This window comes from Leptinotarsa decemlineata, unplaced genomic scaffold (genome assembly GCF_025532065.1).
Source record: "Leptinotarsa decemlineata unplaced genomic scaffold, Ldec_3_MD MMD2_tig00001019_RagTag_RagTag, whole genome shotgun sequence".
Taxonomy (NCBI): Eukaryota; Metazoa; Arthropoda; class Insecta; order Coleoptera; family Chrysomelidae; genus Leptinotarsa; species Leptinotarsa decemlineata.
In genome coordinates this window covers 1,440,424-1,447,116 of record NW_027412557.1, presented here as the reverse complement: position 1 = coordinate 1,447,116, position 6,693 = coordinate 1,440,424, and the positions used below count along the sequence as shown (strand labels likewise).

General features: G+C 31.3%; 1 long non-coding RNA gene across 1 annotated transcript; it reads right to left on the bottom strand.

Moving 5' to 3' along the window:
- Positions 1-1,969: 1,969 nt before the first annotated feature.
- On the bottom strand, positions 1,970-6,343 carry LOC141482279 (uncharacterized). The gene is made up of 2 exons (XR_012465433.1): positions 6,199-6,343; positions 1,970-3,792 (listed from the first exon to the last, which is right to left on the bottom strand). It is a non-coding gene; the product is annotated as an uncharacterized lncRNA (long non-coding RNA).
- Between the last annotated feature and the right edge of the window lie 350 nt (positions 6,344-6,693).

Genomic DNA, 6,693 nt, shown 5'->3' with positions numbered 1-6,693 from the left:
TTTTTGAAGGAACCACCTGTTGCTTTTAACAACACTTATGAGAGTTTTCCCAAGATGGCGCTATTATGAATTGTTCGAGTCCCCGCTGAGTCAGTCAAATTAATTATTATCTGTCATTGTCAAAAAGAATTTTCAACTTTTGGTATTTTGAAATTAATATTTTTTGTCATCCCAATCTTTACATTGTTCGCATTTTTTATTATAGTTTTCGTTCGTTAGTTCTCAGTTATTTTAGTTTGGTTACATTTTTCAGTAGTAATAAGGAATAGTTTTATATAGTGTATAAGGATACTTTTTGTAAAATGGGACAATTCTGTATTTTGTGAGGACAGTGTAAAAATTCGAGTAATCATCTGTATTCAGTGCCAAAGGTAAATGAAACATTTTATAATTACTGTCAATCCACCACGGATAAACTAAGTTTGTATCAGCCTACACCAAAAACCAACTTCATATTTTGAATAATCCTTCACCCTTTCAAATCCACCTTCTGCTACTAGAGTATCATTACTTTCTTAATCATAATATAAAATTGAAAATAAACATTCGCTTATGCTTTTGACTGAGTAGGGCTCCATGTCAAACAAATAGTTCCCCAAGCCTAACAGAATGTTGTATATTTTTGAAATCTTGTGGAAAATTATTGTAGAACTCGAGGGTGTTGTTGTACTGTGGACTTGTATAAAAAAAAATTATTGGGTGGTTAAAAGACTACTCATGTATGATGAGAAACCTAATGTTCTCTTAAATATATAGAATTCCAAGCAACCAAACAGTATGTTCTTTTAACTTTACTTGTTCTCAATTGGTGATTTGAATGGTTTTATTTGTGCATTGTACCTGATCAAAATCTGTAATTTATAGGATGAAAACAAGAGGAAACTGTGGATGGATGCTGTTAGGAAATATCTGCCTGATGGTGCTTTTATTTGCTCAAAGCATTTTCCCATCCATTTCATTGGTGAGAAAAAACTATTGAAGGGTGCCAAACCATCATGCATGTGAGTATTCAGTTTCTACAGCACTACCTATAAATCCTATCAAAGATTTGTATATTTTTTCAAGGTGCACTTATAGAGAAGTACTTAATTGTATGAATTTCAAGAAAAGTGCACCATTTCCAGAACCAGTTTACTAATAATTTCTGTAGTTGGAAAGTATCCGTTGAATAAGGTATCAAAAGCAAATTTGATCACATACAAATCAAGAGAGAACACTTGGTGTTATCAAAATGATAAATATCAAATTATTCATATATGAAATGATAAATAACCCCTTCTAGCTTTACCTATCTACAAAAAAAGGTTCTTTTCAACCGGCTGTTCTCTAACGGTAACCCTGAGAAGTTCGCAGTTGGAAACTTGAAAATAAAAGATTGTTGTTGTTTTCAGTTCAACTCAAGCATATCAATGTCCTTTTACAAATTTCATATAAGGCTCATAACGGACTTTAAAGAAAGTTATTGATAACATAATATGAGAAGAGATATTTATGTAACCATTATTTAATTGAATCATGTTGAAAAAGGGATATGTCACAAATTGTCCAAATGTGTGGAGTTTAGTTATAACATTTCATATTATTTTTCATTTCAATGATCGCAACTGCTGTTTTGTTCAATATTTTACATCATATTTTCCCTTGATACCTTTCATAAAAATACATCATTATTCAATACGGGCTAATATGTGCTAATATCATTCTATAAATAAAAGGTGATAGTGGAAGAAAGGGGTAAAGTTGAAGAACATTTTCTATAAATGCCTGATTCACAGAAAATTAACTTCATTAACTTTACCCTCTATTTCCTGATATTTCATATTTGTCAATATCTGTGTAAGCTTACTGCTTACACATGGAAATAATAAATACGTTGTCATTATTATAAACAGCCTCTTCTGAGAACATAATAAAAAAAGCTGTTTCTTTTAGAATCTTCTTGTGAGACGGTTATAATGAAATGCCAGTAGGAATTTAAAAAAAATTTAATGAAAAAGTTGTTATCGAACAAAGGGTTATATTTAGCTTAGAATCGCATGTTGAAAGATAAGATTTCGTTAATCCCTGTTCGCACAAGTTTCGACTTCTGAGGGCTGCCGTTCGTAGGGGAACGACAGCTGGTTTACAGAAAAACCAATTTTAAAAAATACCATTTTAGTTTTTTGTCCATGTTTATTTTTAGGGATCTCAATTTATTCAGTTTTGTTTACAATAAATTATATAACAAAGAAAGCTTGTGCTGTAACCACTTATACTACTACTACTATAATTATTATAGACACATTTATGTGTGTTTAATGAAGGACAAAATTAAAGTAATGAAAAACATTTGCATGAGCAAAGAGTGAGATTCTTAAAAATATTTTCATCATCACAGAAGAAATTGATTTTATCAGAGTAGTTATTTTCAAGTCTCAACATTTCAGATAAAGGAGAATGATACCACTAGTTAGTTAGGTGATATGGTCTAATAAATAGCTTTATTTGTCTAATGGACCTCCGTGGAACGTTGGAAGTTATAAGGGAGAGAATTTCTGGACAATCAATGAAACCAGATATAAATTTGAATAGATAAACTAATGATTTAGTGTAACTTCGATTCTGAAATCTGCATGAAATATTTCTAAAATCGAATTGAATGTATGAACCCATCCTGCTCAATTTCGTAATAGTTAGTTTCCTGGTTTTGCCCTGATCATTTTCGGTAAAAATATTTGACTGCAACTGGGGCAATCATATTCAGTTGCGTTGATGAAGTAATCTTAGAGAATAAAGTTGATACTGAAATTTGTTTCAATGAATATCTCATGAAGAGTACTTCGTCAACGCCGCTGAAGGTGACTGTCGTAGTGGCAGTCGAAACGTTTGGAGTTTACCAAAGAAGACAACAGCAAAACCCGAAAACCAACCAAAACATTGAAGTCAGTCATGAAATCATACTACATGAGCTATTGAGAATTATTGATGAAGGATGCTGAAATTTTCCCAGATTCAAAGATTGAATTTCATTTTTTTATAACTGGTTTTATTTTTCAGTTTGCAGTTGGATTATCCAATGGAAAAAACTCCGTTTGAAACATGAACAACTGAAATACTTGAATCCCTATATTTAGTTCTGTGATCAGTTTTTTCAAAGAATATTTGATGAAGCTTCTGCCACATATCTGATAAGGATTGTGTGATTATTTATATAGTTTGATTAATTTAATCAAATAACATTTATTGATCTAAATGTAAAACATGTTTTAGACAAGTAAACTGATGGATATATAGCCGTTACTACGTGCTAGAAGATCATCATAAAAAATTTAGATTTTAGACAAGTTCTATTGCGAACATGACGTGATAGTCATTTTTATAATAAAAATAGGTATTTTGTTATTTTTTATTTCTCAGTGAAACCGCTCCTGAACTTCCACTAAACGTTTTTCCTAGTCCATCCTAGTCACACTCTGTCACAAAACATCCATTGGTAAATTCTAGCAGTATTCAACTAGAGAATATTCCTAACCCCATCTTGGTTTCAAATACTTGATGACATCCAGATTAAACCAAGATCATTTGGAGGTGATAATGTTCACATATCCATAACAATTCCAATCAACTTTGTTGATATCATTTTCAGCACTTTTTGGGATGATGAGGGCTGCAGGTGGATGCAATACTCATCCCGAGTCAATTCAAGTTGGACAAATATTCTGTCTAATATCCCTCTATTCTCTGATAAAACCGCCCAGGGAAAGTAATGTTAGTGGAGGAGAAATTATGAAATCCCTTCTTCATATTGGAGATCTGAAAGAAAAACAGCAAAAATTTATATTCTATATTGAAATAGAAGCAAATATCTCCGAAATTGAAGAGGACTTCTCAGGTATTGATGAAGCTTTTGCTTATTTCTGTGGATATGTTGCAAAAAAATCAAAGGCAACACCAAATGTGGAGAATGTGTGGATTCGATATTGGGGAAGGGAAATGAAATATTCAATTCCCTCATAAGAAACAAGAGCAGGGGATTTTTAACATTACCATCACAAAAAAATTAATAGCTTTCTTCACGATGTTGAAGCCACAATATCAGGTGTTTTTGAGAGGAAACTTAAAAAAAAAATTGCTTTTTAGTAATTTTAATCAAATTGTCCAATTTTTCTCCCAAAAATATTGTAGGTTGTGAACACCACAAGGAAGAATTGTCAAGAGAGGCACTGAGGGCATATTTGATCTCTAGATTGAATATCTGCTGTGCTAAAGAGCATAATGTAAGAGCCTTCTTGAAAATCAAATTTCGAAAATATCTGTTGAGATGTGATACTCTCATCAGCTGTATGTTTTTTTTAACTTTAATTGAATATTTTCAAAAAACTACCAGTATCATAATTGATGGTCACATTGTTTGAAAAAAAGAACTCTTTTACACACTCAATGTAAATGGTTGTAGTAAGCAATTAAAGTATATCAGAAGACATTTTGTATTTGTATTCTAAAAGAAAATAAACAATTTTCATGCAATCTGCAGAAATTCAACCATGGTGTTCTCTGAACATTATGGCATTTTACTTTTCGTGGGAACCTGAATATAAAAGAAATCCCATCACAAGGAAACTGGAAATTAATTTACCACTGGTAAGGACATTAAATACCATTTCACCTCAGATTGATCAAAAACTAACTTAACTTTTGAACGGTTTGATGTAGAAACATGAAAAAAACGTTTGGGGGCTATTACGATACTATTTTTTGAAAAAAAAACACATTATGATTGCTCGATAGATGGCTGGGGGAGGCACTTCAACTTTTTTCAAAATTTTACTTAATTAACATGGGGTTCAAGTGTCAAATTAGTCTATCAGTGATGACCTGCACATGCAATCATAGCAAAAAATATGACTCAATGAAATCAAATTAAAATAATAATAATGGAAGATACTTGAATACCTTTGTTCAATTTATGCTGGAATTGTAAATTTCAATAATCATAAATACAGAAATCTTATAAACTTTAATATACTTTTACAGACAATAAATAGTTCACATTCTTTCTGAACCAAAGAAGTTATTCAATACATCTGATGTTCAACAGAAGGTAATTGACCATCTTACATCTATTGTAAATTAATAAATTTTGCCTTGTAATTTCTCTCAAGTTATTTGCAGAACCCAAAGGCTTGCATGACGAGTTCAAGGTGGGACTGTAGTGTTATTTCTCTTGAGTGATTTTGTGTATGTAATGAGATATGTATGTATAAGAAAATCAATGTCCTGATTCATGAGTAGAACTGCTAAGTGTGATACACATACATCCATAGTCACTATGAGTAGATGTATTTTGGTTGAATATCTATTAGAAAACAGCTGTGTTTCTACTCATTACATTGTTCTTTGTATATAAACCGTTTATTCCAAATTTTATGCATCAAAGAGGAAACTTTTTTATTATTAATTAAAAAAAAATCAGTTAAAAGTTGGTGCTTATCAAAAGGATCTCTTAACAGGTAATCGAAAAGTTTGACAAAGAATTCACTGGGAATATTTCTTTGTAATCTAGTGAATTATTCAGATTTTGAATATTAGGAAGGTCCTCATTAAATTGTTTTATAATTTTTTTCAATCTCACTGGTATGTCATCACCTCATTATTCAAATCATTTTCGGTTAAAATTCCGTATTTCCATAGTTATTGAAATATTTGTTGTTTCATGAATTCATAACAGTATATGAGAGATAATTGCTTTTGATTTTCGTTCTTTTTTTGAAACGTTAAAATATTCCCAATGATTTTTTTCTGTATTTCCAAAAATAGAGAGACTTCTGAATGACTTTTTGAAAATCAACTTCTATAACAAATAACTTTTTTTTGTGACATTCAGAGTAAAATAGGTTTTAATTTGTTGCAAACTTCTTGTGACATACTGCATTTATATATAACACAGTTACATTCATTATCTTGCACGCTGTTGATTTACTTTTCTTGATGCAATAAGAATATGATGAAAATAAAAAAATGTAAGGAACCTACATCAGAAGTAAATATATAACAAATAAGAAATTTCATGTTTAAAAAGATCATGATTAGCTTCTGCCCAAAATAAAATGATTTTTTTCTGGAAACATAGTTTCAGACCTATGTGGCTGGATAAAAAAGTTTTTCCATTCCAATACCATACCAAAAACATTTATTCGAGTATATAATCTTCATACTTACCACCTGTTTTGCGGAATTCGTTCCGATAAACAACCAGTGTCAAGTACATAATAACATCTGCCAACATTTCTTGGGTTGAAATATCAAGCCATAAATCCCTCATTTTACTCCAAACTTTTGCAGGTATGAGTAGATGCACCAGGGTTTTTAGACATCTTAAAGGTAACCCACACAGGTAAACCACCCAGGCGTACCAACCATACAGGCATACCAACCTAAATTAATTTTACAATTTTGCCTGTATGGTTGTACGCCTGGATGGTTTACCTGTATGGGTTACCTTTATAGCATAAATAGGATTAGCTCGCACTAATTCCTAAATTTGATCTTTCTCTTTGAAGATGATCACTTGGTGACCGAAACACGTGTCGATGTGTTAAAAATAACGATTTGGTATTGGGAAAAAACTCCACTAATAGTCTGATTCCATGTTGAAAGGATGGACTAGACCTGTCACGAATGATCGTTCAAGAGCTCAATGTGACTATTTCTTTT